Source organism: Elgaria multicarinata, chromosome 8 (assembly GCF_023053635.1).
Source record: "Elgaria multicarinata webbii isolate HBS135686 ecotype San Diego chromosome 8, rElgMul1.1.pri, whole genome shotgun sequence".
In the NCBI taxonomy this organism is placed as follows: Eukaryota; Metazoa; Chordata; class Lepidosauria; order Squamata; family Anguidae; genus Elgaria; species Elgaria multicarinata.
In genome coordinates, this window is record NC_086178.1 from 2,447,585 (window position 1) to 2,462,098 (window position 14,514).

Consider the following 14,514-nt stretch of genomic DNA (forward strand, 5'->3'; position numbering starts at 1 on the left):
AGAAATGGGCTCACCTGCACTGGAGGGCCAAAAATTGCAACTTGGAACCTTGATAGCTCCTTTAGAGTTCTGGCTGGTTCTTAGTAAAACCCAGAATGGATTCTCAGCCCCACTGAAATAAGAGCCAACAGCCTCCAGTGCCCACACACCCACATAGTTGTGTATATATCATAAAGTTGTTGTACATGGTTATCAAGGACATTCTTTACAATCTTCTGATTGCCAAAGCGGAAAAAGACTCGATTTCCCAGTGGAAGTATTGCTAGTTATGCGCCCTCCTGGGACACAAGACTATGTTGCTAATGCAGGTGTTGACATCTGGAGTTTGATCCTCCATAAAGCTCCCTGGTTGGCTGTGATTAAGGCTGCAAATCTATGCCCATTTACTTGGGAGTAGGCCTCATTGGCATCAATAGGGCTTACTCCTTAGTAAACATGCCTAGGATTAGGCTGCATGTCACTTCTCTCTTAGAACCCAAATCTGTACCTGAGCATCTGTATTAATTGGCGAAACCTCAGTGGCAGGGTGTGTGTGTCGGGGGGGGGGGAGCCTTTTCTATGAGGATGTTGTATAAAGTGTTAACTGTTTTCAATAAATGTAACCTTTTCCTTTTCTTTTTTTTAAAGAAAACCTGTCTCCATTTTGTTACTTATTTTTTTATACTTGTGCCTGAAGAGGGAATAAAAATAAATAAATTACATTTTGTTGGAAAATGACTCTTTTAGCGGGTTCCTAACTACTACAACGAAGCTGGACTGAATTACAACACGGGCCATTGCTAGACGAGGAGTTAGCGCGGTGTGAGGCCCGGTCTCCATGATGTGCATCCAGATGACGCACAGGGGATCCCGGGGTCAGGCCGGGCTAAGTCCTCCCTTGACCTGGGATAAGCGGATGTGGTTATGGACTGGCTTTTCCGCTGCAGAAGGTCTAGCAGGGTCCGTGGCTTTTCCCGGCTGCTCGCTTACTCGCGAGTAGCTGGGAGAAGACACGCACTGGGCACAGCATTCCATAGGAGCGCTGTGCCCATCGGGCTGGGGGTGGGGAATCACCGGGGGGGGGAGATGGGGGGCGGGGGAAAGAGCGGACCCGGCAGGAGAGATGGGGAGGGAAGAAGAACGGGGACAGGCATGGCGGATGGGGACAGGGCATGGCAAGTGGGGACGGGGGACAGGCATATTATTTATTTATTTATTTATTTATTTATTTATTTATTTATTTCACTTATATACCGCTCCCATAGCCAGGGCTCTCTGGGCGGTTTACAGGGCATGGCGGACGGGGGGGAAGAAGAATGGGGACAGGAGACGGGCATGGCAGACGGGGGGAAGAAGAATGGGGACGGGGTACAGGGCATGGCAGACGGAGGAAGGACGGGCGAGCGGGGACAGGGCATGGCGGACGTGGAGGAGCATGGCAGACAGGGGAGGATGAGCGAGCGGGCGGGGGGGCATCAGACATCTTGGGGGGAGCGGGGGACCCTTTATTTTTTTAAAAAAACAACACTTACCTTTTTCGTTGGTGCGCTCCTGCGCGCATGGCCCTTTAAGCTGAAAAAAACTGGAGCACGCGACGGGGCTTTCCCTTATCCCATTGCGTGTTTACGTCTAGCTAGGGGCGACGACACGCACTAGTTGCAGCGCGGCCTCGCCCCGACTCCCCACCGGATTATCTGGTAGGTCTAGCGAGGCCCTCTGAGTCACCAAAGGAAACTGATTGGCAGTAATTTAGGAAAGGTAGAAGTAATAATTCCACTCTTCTCGGCACTGGTCAGACCTCACCTTGAATACTGTGTCCAGTTCTGGGCACCACACTTTATGAAGGATTCAGATGCATTAGAACAAGTTCGGAGAAGGGCAACAAAGATAATCAGGGGACCAGAAACTAAGGCCATAGCTAGACCAGACCTATAACCCAGGATTGTCCCGGGATCATCCCTGTGCATCCATATGACACACAGGGGATCCCAGGAGCAGGCAGGGATGACCCCTCCATTTGCCTGGGATAATCCTTAGGTCTAGCTAAGGCCTATGTGCTATGAGGAAAGATGGAACAAACTGGTTACATTCAGCCTAGAGAAGAGAAGATTTGGGTTGGGTGGCTTGGGTTACGAATAGCACTTTTAAACAGGGTGACCAACTGTCTGGATTTCCCCGTACTTGTTTGGATTTTTGTTCTATCCTGGGTTTCAGGGGGTTTTTTTCTGTAATTTTCTATTATGTCCAGAAATGACATGTTTCCCCTTTAAGGCCGCCATTACTGTGGTGGTAGGAAATAAATAAATAAATAAATGACACGCTTTCCGGAAGCACACCATCCCCCCCCCACTGCTCCAATTAGGGCCTTAAGGTGAAAAGTGTGTCATTCCTGGACATTATAGAAAAGGCCCCGATTGGAGCAATGGGTGGGATGGGTGGGAATGACACACTTTCCCCTCCTCCGATCTGGAAAGTGTGCTTTTCCACCCCACCCCCATCTGGTGTCCTCTCCTTTGGTTTCCCAAATATAGTCACCCTGTTTTAAGGTACCTAAAGCGTTGTCACACAAAAGGAGAACGGAAGACAGGAGGACATGGAATAACATAATTAAATTACAGGAATTCTGTATCTGGGCAAGAGGGCAGGGCTCCTGCAGCTTTAACTGTTGTGATGAAGAGGGGATTTCACCAGGTGCTGCATGCATACAAAGGACACCTGATGAAATTCCCTTTTTATACAATGGTTAAAGATACAGGAGTCTTGTCCTCCTTTCCATATGGTCACCCTACAGAAGGAAATCCACCTGGCAACTGAAATTACAGCAAGCAACCAAGGATGCAGGTGGCAGTCTTGATCTGGATAGCCCCTGATGTTTAGGGGGAAATTTCTGGGCAGGGGTTTTCTTTCCTTTTTTTTAATGTACTGTTTGTTTTGTCACATCCTGCCTTCGAAGGAACAGCCAGAGGACGCAGGAACCTCGGAAAGGCCTTATAGTGAGTCAGACCATTGGTTCATCTAGTCCAGTATTGTCAACATAGAATCATAGAATCATAGAAAAGCAGAGTTGGAAGGGGCCTACAAGGCCATCAAGTCCAACCCCCTGCTCAATGCAGGGATCCACCCTAAAGCATCCCTGACAGATGGTTGTCCAGCTGCCTCTTGAAGGCCTCTAGTGTGGGAGAGCCCACCACCTCCCTAGGTCACTGGTTCCATTGCCGTGCTGCTCTAACAGTCAGGAAGTTTTTCCTGATGTCCAGCCGGAATCTGGCTTCCTTTAACTTCCTTTAACACTGACTGACAATAGCCTGGAATCAACCCTGAGACCTTCTGCATGCAGCCATGGCCCCTCCACAAGCCTCTTCAAGGCAGTGACAACCTGACGTAGCTAATTAGGGACCATGGAAAGTGAAAAGCAAATTCCAAAAGCAGGACTGTGGTTGAGCCAGAGGGCATCAAAGCAGTTTGTTTCCATCCCTGCAGCAAAGTTTGGGGGCCCAGCAGGGCTTTCTCTTTATTTCAGCCTGTCAGTTAGGACAGCGTTCCCTCTGAGATGAAGGTTCTCCTGTGTTCCTTGCTGCCATCGGAGGACTGCATCAGCTCCAGTCAGGTTTTCTGTGCAGGGGAAGAGTGAGACACGAAATGCACAGTCTGTCAGAAAAGCTAGACAACCCTTCCCCCAACTGGTGCCCTCCAGGTACGTCGGAGGGCCCTTGGGAAAGACATCCTCAACAGCGTCCTCTCTGGCTGAGTTCGGACGACATGTTAATCAATGGTCGTTTTCCATTTGGTTCCTATCACCACACACCCGTTTGATTAGCATGTCGTCGGAACTCAGCCACAGGGTCCATCCATCTTCTCACCTCCATTGTCACCAGCTGCTCTGGCTCCTCCTCCTCTTTCTCATCACGGCTCCCATTATTATTATTATTATTATTATTATTATTATTATTATTATTAATTTATATAGCACCATCAGTGTACATGGTGCTGTACAGAGTAAAGCAGTAAATAGCAAGACCCTGCCGCATAGGCTTACAATCTAATAAAATCATAGTAAAACAATAAGGAGGGGAAGAGAATGCAAACAGGTACAGGGTAGGGTAAGCAGGCACAGGGTAGGGTAAAACTAACAGTAGAAAGTAACAGTAGAAGTCTGCACAACATCAAGTTTTAAAAGCTTTAGGAAGCTGCAGTTGAACTTGTAGTTCTCAAATGTTCTGGAAGAGCATTCCAGGCGTAAGGGGCAGCAGAAGAGAATGGACGAAGCCGAGCAAGGGAAGTAGAGGTCCTTGGGCAGGCGAGAAGCATGGCATCAGAGGAGCGGAGAGCACAAGCGGGGCAATAGTGTGAGATGAGAGAGGAGAGATAGGAAGAAGCTAGACCGTGAAAAACTTTGAAGGTCAGCAGGAGAAGCAGGAGCAAGGAGGCCGTGGCATCTGCTGCTGCTCCTTCTCATCCCAACCCTTGTCTGGGCCAGAGCAAAAGGCAGAGGAACAAGCAGGCTGCAAAGGTGCAGAGGAGAAGCAGCTCCAGGAGGATCTTCTAAGTAGGGATGTGGACCTTCGGCAGGTGCTCAACCGTGCAAACCCTTGGCTGCCACTGACATCACTCCCAGGCAGCATAGCCAATGCAGGAGCAGAAGCCTCGGCAGTGGGTCCCCTGCTGGGGTGCGGTTCTCAGCAGGTGCCCAACAACGACAGCCACTGGTGCTGGCCCTACCGATCTCCAAAAGTTCAAGCAGTGGTCTGTACCCTCCCCCACTTTACCTTGCTGTGCTCCAAGGATGCAGACAAGCTGGAGCGTGTTCAGAGGAGGGCAGCCAGGATGATCAGGAGTCTGGAAACAAAGCCCTATGAAGAGAGACTGAAGGAACTGGGCATGTTTAGCCTGGAGAAGAGAGGATTGAGGGGAGATATGATAGCACTCTTCAAATACTTAAAAGGTTGTCACACAGAGGAGGGTCGGGATCTCTTCTCAATCCTCCCACAGTGCAGGACACGGAATAACAGGCTCAAGTTAAAGGAAGCCAGATTCCGGCTGGACATCAGGAAAAACTTCCTGACTGTTAGAGCAGTACGACAATGGAACCAGTGACCTAGGGAGGTGGTGGGCTCTCCCACACTAGAGACCTTCAAGAGGCAGCTGGACAACCACCTGTCAGGGATGCTTTAGGGTGGGTTCCTGCATTGAGCAGGGGGTTGGACTCAATGGCCTTGTAGGTCCCTTCCAACTCTGCAATTCTATGATTCTATGAGTGCTTGAAGAGACAGCCGGTTCCCTTCACTAGCAGTGATTTTAAGTTGTAAAAACTAGAACCCACATTTTAGGCATGAAGCATGGATAGGAAGATAGGATTGCCCCCATACTGTTGTTTTTATATTGTTGTTTTTATGTTTCTGATGTTTTTTTTTTAATGTTTACTATTTTTAACTGTTGTAAACCGCCCAGAGAGCTTCAGCTGTGGGGCGATATATAAATGAAATAAACAAATAAACAAATAAATAAATAAATAAAGCCCAGTGTGGAACAGACCCAGATGGACTCACCTACTTGGCCTTGCGTAAACAAGGCAATTCCTCCAGATTCTTCCCCACCCCCCCCCAGAGGTGTTATTTTGGATGGTGCTTTAAAAACAATTAATCTCCAAGGGACGGTGAGTAGGTCATGCGAAAATGCAGCAGGCCTGGTCGAACGGGTTGGCCGCTGAGGCGCTGGGCTCCTGCTGCGTTCCAAGCCAGGGTTTCTCATCCCAACCAGTTCTTGCTGCATCCTGCAATTAAGCTCTGGGACTTGTGCGGTTTGCCTCTCCAACCTTCCCTGTTGATCTTGGAACCTGGGAAAACCAATAGCCACTGCGGGTCTTATTAGATGTACTAAGGCGTTGCTGAGGGCTCAGGAAATCATCCCTCACATAGAGTATTTATTTATTTATTTATTTATTTATTTATTTATTACGTTTATATACCACCCCATAGCCGAAGCTCTCTGGGCGGTTTACAAAAATTAAAAACACTAAACATTAAAAAAAAAAAGTATACAAAAGTATGAGATGGAGAGTGTAGAACCTCAGGCTCACGGAGCAAATCCAGTCCACCTATGGTCCCAATCCGGCCTTCCAGGAATCATAGAAAAGCAGAGTTGGAAGGGGCCTACAAGGCCATCGAGTCCAACCTCCTGCTCAATGAACTGGGCCTGTTTAGCCTGGAGAAGAGAAGATTGAGGGGAGACATGATAGCACTCTTCAAATACTTAAAAGGTTGTCACACAGAGGAGGGCCAGGATCTCTTCTCGATCCTCCCAGAGTGTAGGACATGGAATAACGGGTCAAGTTACAGGAAGCCAGATTCCAGCTGGACATCAGGAAAAACTTCCTGACTGTTAGAGCAGTACGACAATGGAACCCGTGACCTAGGGAGGTTGTGGGCTCTCCCACACTAGAGGCCTTCAAGAGGCAGCTGGACTACCATCTGTCAGGGATGCTTTAGGGTGGATTCCTGCATTGAGCAGGGGGCTGGACTCGATGGCCTTGTAGGCCCCTTCCAACTCTGCTATTCTATGATTCTATTATTTGGCGCCCTGTCCTACAGCGTTGCTGTGCTGTTCCTCGCTGGGAGAGGCTGGATACCTCTCTGTTGGAGTGGGTCATCCTAGATGGCCCCCCTTAGGCTCCCTCCAGCAATATGATTCTCTGATTCCGTGCAGATTTCTGCAGGTCAAGCAGCAGCTGTGGAAACACAGCAACCGTTTCCTTCCAGTCCGCTGGAGTAGCAACTCTCAGCAACATCCCCAAATGCTTCCATTTGTCATTTCATTGCAGGGATCTATGGCGCTTTTATCAATTCACACCGTTCCAGCTCTGTGTTGATCCGTTTGTCCCAAAATCCAGGCAAGGGCTGTCTCAGCATTTTCCACCCAGTTAGAAATCTTTTTATTTATTTTATTACATTTCTATGCCCACCCCACCAATAGCTGAAGCTCTCCAACCGAATTTATGAAAGGCGTTTTTGTCCCTCATTACCTTGTACACACAAGATGTTCTTTTATCCTAAATAATGCCTCTCCCTGGTCCCTTTCATGGCATCACCTCCTCTTCTCTCCTTGTAGAGTGCAGTAATAATGCCTGGTTGTTGTTGTTGTTTTAAAAAAATGCAGGAGCCTTTCTTAGAAGTGCTTGTATCTCTCTGTGGGAGGCTGCCGTTGGCCGAGCGCCTGCATTTCATGCTCTCTGCACAGCCCAGCCCAGCCCTCCTCTCCTTTGGCGGAAGGGGTGGCGGCTGCTCTGCCCAGCCCCCATGCTGAATTTGCACACAGACAAGCCTAAACACCGAGGGGGTTTTGGCTGGGGGTGGAGAACGGTGCTTTGAGTTCAAAAATAACAGAGAGGGGGCTCGAGGAGCGGCCCGGCTTGTCAGGGTGAAGCACAAGTCAGTACAGGCACCTGCGGTGAGTGGGAGCTCTTGATGTTGCAGAAGCACCATCTTCTCAGCCCACCCAGACCTCGGGGTCCATGAAAGAATGTGTCTGACCCACCCACTTCGTGGGGCTCTAGGAGGGGAAGCTTTGCAGGCAACCCTTCCCCCCGTTCCATATTCCTTTGGTCGTTACATAGATACAGAGAAGAGTGATGCAAGACCATTGACTTCCCAGGTGTAAGCTCTTCTACCTGTCTACCTGCTCAACCCCAAATTTCTGGGCAGGGGTTTCCTTTTTCTTTTTTTTAATGTACTGTTTGTTTTGTCACATCCTGCCTTTGAAGGAACAGCCAGAGGACGCAGGAACCTCGGAATAGCCTTATAGTGAGTCAGACCATTGGTCCATCTAGTCCAGTATTGTCAACATAGAATCATAGAAACATAGAAAAGCAGAATTGGAAGGGGCCTACAAGGCCATCAAGTCCAACCCCCTGCTCAATGCAGGAATCCACCTGAAAGCATCCCTTACAGATTGTTGTCCAGCTGCCTCTTGAAGGCCTCTAGTGTGGGAGAGGCCACAACCTCCCTAGGTAACATGTTCCATTGTCGTACTGCTCTAACAGTCAGGAAGTTTTTCCTGGTGTCCAGCCGGAATCTGGCTTCCTTTAACTTGAGCCTGTTATTCCGTGTCCTGCACTCTGGGAGGATCGAGAAGAGATCCTGGCCCTCCTCTGTGTGACAACCTTTCAAGTATTTGAAGAGTGCTCTCATGTCTCCCCTCAATCTTCTCTTCTCCAGGCTAAACATGCCCAGTTCTTTCAGTCTCTCTTCATAGGGCTTTGTTTCCAGATCCCTGATCAACCTGGTTGCCCTCCTCTGAACACGCTCCAGCTTGTCTGCATCCTTCTTGAATCGTGGAGCCCAGAACTGGACGGAATACTCTAGATGAGGCCTAACCAGGGCCAAAGAGGGAGGAACCAGGACCTCACGCGATTTGGAAGCTATGCTTCTATTAATGCAGCCCAAAACAGCATTTGCCTTTCTTGCAGCCATATTGCACCCAGTCAAAGTATTTATTTATTTATTTATTTATTTATTTATTTATTACATTTCTATACTGCCCAATAGCTGGAGCTCTCTGGGTGGTTCACAAAAATTAAAAACATTCAAAGTATAAAACAACAGTATAAAACCATAATATAAAATACAACATAAACGCTCAATCAGATAAAAACAGCAGCAATGCAAAATTACAAATTTAAAACACCAAGTTAAAATTCATTTATAGACGGTTAAAATGCTGGGAGAATAAAAAGGTCTTCAGCTGGCGACGAAAGGAGTACAGTGTAGGCGCCAGGCGGACCTCTCTAGGGAGCTCATTCCACAACCAGGGTGCCACAGCAGAGAAGGCCCTCCTCCTGGTAGCCACCTGCCTCACTTCCTTTGGCAGGGGCTCACGGAGATGGACCCCTGAGGATGGCCTTAGGGTCTGGGCAGGTACATATGGGAGGAGGCGTTCCTTCAAATAACCTGGCCCCAAGCCATTTAGGGCTTTAAATGTCAATACCAGCACTTTGAATTGGGCCTGGACCTGGACTGACAGCCAATGAAGCTGGAAAAGGACTGGCGTGATGTGGTCAACCCGAAGTAGATTCTTTGGGTTGCCAAGTTGGAACTAGACCGCTTGTGAAAGGAATAACAGCTTATTGCTAGAAAATGGGTATGGAATAACAATGCAAAGAAAGCTCACACATCTTTCCAGCCCACGGAGCTGGCAACTCCCAAAGATTCAAATCAACAGCAGAGATCGTTCCTTCGAACCTCAGATTCTCCAAGTTGGCATGCGTGTTCCCCTTGGAGCGAGGCCAAATTGGGTAGGCCTCGGCTCTATCGTTTATACTCTTTTTGATACCCTAGTATGTGCCTTAAAGCAGGCAGGCAGGTACTGAGATCCCAAAAGCCCTACATGGGGGTGGGGAGGAGAGGAACCCTCCTCATTTCCTCAGCAAGAGAGGGCAGTAAAGCAAACAGAGGAAATTAGGTAGCTGCTTAACTTGAGGATTACATCATCAGAGCCAGACAACTAGCAATTGTTAACCATGTTTATTGGAGTCCGGTTGCTTAATAACCATCTCTCTCTATGAGAAGCCACGGCGTTGCCCAATATATCCTAGGACCTACGCTAAAAAACATGGAAACTGCACTTTAAACAGGCCTTTATACATTTAATAATCAGCATATAGGACAACTGTGTCAGTTCAACACCAGACCTAACTCCTCACCGTTTCTAGCTCAGTACAGTAACGAATTCAGCTGCGTAATCTCAGGGGCGAAGCTCAGCTTTAATTTGAGATCCCATCCCATCGTATACAAATACTCGTGTATACGAGTATTTGTGCAATACCAGCCTGCATCTCAGGAGTGTTTTGCCCCTAAAGGCTCCCTAAACATAATGTTTTAATTAAATAAATAGTTTGGAGTCATGTAATACTTCATGAAGTAATTCAGGATGTCGGAGGAACCCATTTGGGAGGTGGCGCTAGAGGGGGTTTCATCAGTTCGCCACCCTGGACTTCGGTTCATTGTCTGCTAATTGGCCCAACTCACTTTTCAGCAAGTTGGGGCATTTTCCGTGCTTTTTTTTATGTGTACAAATCGCAGCTGAACTTTGTGCAAATTTGCAAATTTGGTGCAAATCATAGAATCATAGAGTTGGAAGGCCATCGAGTCCAACTCCCTGCTCAATGCAGGAATCCACCCTAAAGCATCCCTGACATATGGTTGTCCAGCTGCCTCTTGAAGGCCTCTCGTGTGGGAGAGCCCACAACCTCCCCAGGTAACTGGTTCCATTGTTGTACTGCTCTAACAGTCAGGAAGTTTTTCCTGATGTCCAGCTGGAATCTGGCTTCCTTTAACTTGAGCCCCTTATTCCGTGTCCTGCACTCTGGGAGGATCGAGAAGAGATCCTGGCCCTCCTCTGTGTGACAACCTTTTAAGTATTTGAAGAGTGCTCTCATGTCTCCCCTCCATCTTCTCTTCTCCAGGCTAAACATGCCCAGTTCTTTCAGTCCCTCTTCATAGGGCTTTGTTTCCAGACCCCTGATCATCCTGGTTGCCCTCCTCTGAATCACACAAAGCACACTGATTGATTGATTTTATTACGGTCATGGTCAGCAGTTGCAATTTGCACAGATCTCTAAAAAAGGACACAAAATGTCTGTCCGCGACAAAATGTCATGGTTGAGCAGAGAACCGCCCACCTGCTCTTTTGTTAGCGAGACCACCCTTAGACACACACGCCCCAAACAAAGAATGGGATGGTCTGCTAGAACACAAGGGCAGCAATACACGGGAGGGAGGAGCACATTTATTTCGCATGGAGGGGGGGGAAAACAGGCTTCCTCTTCTCCAAAATGAAATAAAAAATAGAAGGGAAGAGGCAAAATGAGTGCAGGACGTGGACGAAATCACAATAAATCACTGGTGTGATGGAGCTCATAGTATCCCTGGCATGCTAGCTTTCTGCGTGGAGAGAATTTTTTATTTTCATATGGAGGAGGATGTCATTATGTGGGCACTCGCTTGTAGTCTGAAGTGGTACAGTCCAGCCCAGACACAAGTGAGCTATCTCACTGAAGGACATGGGCTGCTCTTCTTATCCCAGGCAATGTGGGTGTTTTTCGATTACAGGCAAATTGCTGCCGCCGCTTATTTTCTACAGCTCCCCAACACTTGGTGTGTCTTGAGGCAGAATGTGTGTGTATGTGCATGTATGGAAAAAGTGTACCCAACACCGCTTATGATGCGTCAAGCGCCAAGAGATCCGAAACCTGTCTGGCAGGCTGAGCCGACTCTTCCTGCTCCGCCAGTCTGGCTCTGTGGGAGGCAGCAGGAAGGAGGGGAACTTCCATACCAAAATTCCCAGCTGAGCCTCTCTCTCTCTCTCACCTCCTCTCAGCTCTAGCACCCTTCCTTCAGATGTAATTTCAAACGCAGTTTTGAATCCTGCTTTCAAAGCCATGTGCAAAACACAGAAAAGGCACAGGCAAAGCAGAGCAGGCAAGCACGGGGAAAGGAATCGTTTGCGTCAGGCCGCTGCGTCATCCATACCTATCTTCCGCTCGCTGCGGCTTGCTGCTCCTCCAGAAAAGGGCCAGGTCGAGGACGCTGGACACACCTGTGAGACAGACTCAAACTCTGACGGAGAAAGTCTGGTGTCTTGTCACTGAAACTTGCTAGCCAGCCAGTCCTACGCCACCCGCACCCTTGCATGAGGGCCTTTGCTCCAGCTACATTCTGGTTCTAGCACCTACCTAGGGGTAATAGAAAGAGCTTATCAGTTTGTGGATATTCAGCTGTGAAGAGAGGCAGCACTCTGGACATATCCAGAGCCCCTCTCTTCTTTATTTGACCATCAACCCACTTTATAGAGTATCAGAGCTTGGTCCATCTAGCCCAGGGGTGGCCAGCCTTTGGCTTGAAGTGGCAGAAGTGGCCCATCCCTCAGCAGACCCCTCCTCCTCCTCCTCCTCCTCCTCCTCCACCCCAAGCCCTGCGCCCTGTCCTGGAGGCTACTGTGGGAGAGGCATCCTCTTGGTAATTCCAGTCTGTGACCAGGCAGCATGGCCACGCCCCTTTGGTGTCATTGGCCCCACAGAGGGCTAGGTCAGGGTAATCCAGTTCTCGGTTGTCCACCCTGAGACAGTCCAATACCATCTGACAGTGGAGGCCAGTGGCTCCAGTTTCAATGGGGTTGTGAATCCAGCCAGAATTCTAAAGGAGCTGTCCAAAGTGCTGAACCCTTGGATGGCTTCTTTAGAGTAATGGCTGGTTCTGACTGAAACCCAGAATGGATATCAGTAAGCCTCTATCTATCTATCTATCTATCTATCTATCTATCTATCTATCTATCTATCTCACTTGCTGGGGAACATGGGTGGGAGGGTGCTGTTCCATTGTGACCTGATTGTGGGTCCCTGGCTGATGGCTGGTTGGCCACTGCGTGAACAGAGTGCTGGACTAGATGGACCCTCAGTCTGATCCAGCAGGGCTCTTCTGATGTTCATATGCACAGCCCTACCAAAATCAGAGCCATCAGCCCCCACTGCTGTCTGCTCTGGCCCGCAGGTCTTTGGCCCAAAGTTTTCTTTCCCATCACCAGCTTCCTAAGTTCCTTTTCCTTGGAGGCCAGAGGTGGAAGCTGGGTCCTTCTGCACACCAGGGCTGTCTCTGTACATCTTTCAGCCCCTCTCTTTCCATGCGCCTTGCATTAGAGCACACATGGGCAACCCATGACCCCTTGGCTTCTCTCCGTGCAGCCCGTGGAGCCTGGGAAACCCCATGGACTTCCCCTCACCTCCCAGTTGAGCATCCATCAGCTTGGAGGCGGGGATTTCCATGTTGTTGTGAGCACCAAGACAATGTCAATCTGGGCCAGGGGAGAGATAGGCGAGGTGAAAGCTTCTCCCAGTGCAGAGAGTATTGTTTCCCAGCTGTTAACGTCAGTGAGGAAACAGTGACCTGGATCAGGATATTGGGTGGGATGAGGGATTAAACTCTCCCTCACAATCCCATCCTCCACTCTCAGCAATCGCTGCATCTCTCTGTGTTTGGGTACATGTGCATCTGCGTGCACACATGTAGAACCCCAGACTCATCACTTGGCATATCATGGGGGCCAAAATATCATGGGGGCCAAAAAGTTTCCCACCACTGCAATAGAAGAAAGAGCACATATCTATCTTAAATTAATCCTGGGGGAGTTGCTACAAGGCTAGTTTCACACTAGGGCTGTACACTGCCTCAGACCGAATCCCCGATTCTGAGCCAAGGCGGGCCAATTCAGCCCACCTCAGCCTGGATCCAAAGAGGTACCTGGTCGGCCCCAAGGCTGAAGCATATCAGCACTGAAGCCTTGGGGTGCCTCAGTCCTTCCAGAGACCCAAACCATGATTTAAGGTTAAGGTAACAGTGGCTCTCTGTTTTTACTATATCTATGGCTACAATCTACAACAGCTGTAAAGCACCATTCCTCTTTATGGCCCCCATAGTTTGGGGCCATAGATATAGTAAAAACAGAGAGCTGCCGACTCAGCTCTCTGGAAGGAGGACACGATTTACAAGTAAGTCGTGGTAGTGGTGGTGGCTCTGGATTGGGGGGAGTGGGCAAGGGGGATGGAAAAGGGGGGAGGCAGCTGCAAGCGGGGAAGGAATCTATGCACTCCCAGTTGGCCTTGTGCCCATGAATCTGCAAGGCCGTGTCACTTTGGGATGTGTGTGTGTGCGAAACTGCCTTCAGCTTTGGTGCGAGGTGAGGCAGGTACCTCCCAAAGTGCCCCAAGTCAAATTGGGGGCATTTCAGAGGCTTTGAAATGGCCTCTGAGGTGAGTTGGGTGGGGCTATGCACAGGCCTATTTCTCTCTCTCTCTCTCTCTCTCTCTCTCTCACACACACACACACACACACACACAGACACCGGAGACACACTCCTATGCTTGTGCTCTGGCCACCCTACTTTTATGGCAGCGGGAACAATTGTAAGCAAAGGTCATATTTAAAGTTCTTCAGTTGCATCTCTTGCACCAACCCTGCCCGAGAAACAGGAGATCCAAACCAGGAGCTCATGAGAAGCTGAATGAAACATACTTAAGAACATACAAAGGTAGTTCAGGATCATCCACATCTCTTGAGTCAAGACAATAGAGTGATTTGGATTATGGAATGAGCCCAGGAAATTATGCGTCATGGGTAAAGCCTGCTGTCAGTCTCAGTTTCTGATGTGGCAAAATATGTGAGATGGCCTAAAGGCTGGGCGAGGGACCCAGAAAAAGTGGGTCACGCAAATACGGGCATTTCTCTCCCATGGGTAGAACAGTTGGCTGTGCGTGATGGCATTGCCTGTTTTTAGCAACAGTTTCGCCTGGTGGAATCCTGGATTTTTCACTGCCTTCCAACATTCAGTCTTGAGTCATGTGCTTTTCTCTCTCTCTCTCTTTTCTTGCGCTCTCTCTCTCTCTCTCTCTCTCTCTCTTTCTCTCTCTCTCTCCCTCTCCTCCTTCATATCTGGAATGTGTTGCTTCATGCTAGGGCTTGTTGCTAAAACGGTGAAGTTGTAGGCCCTGGT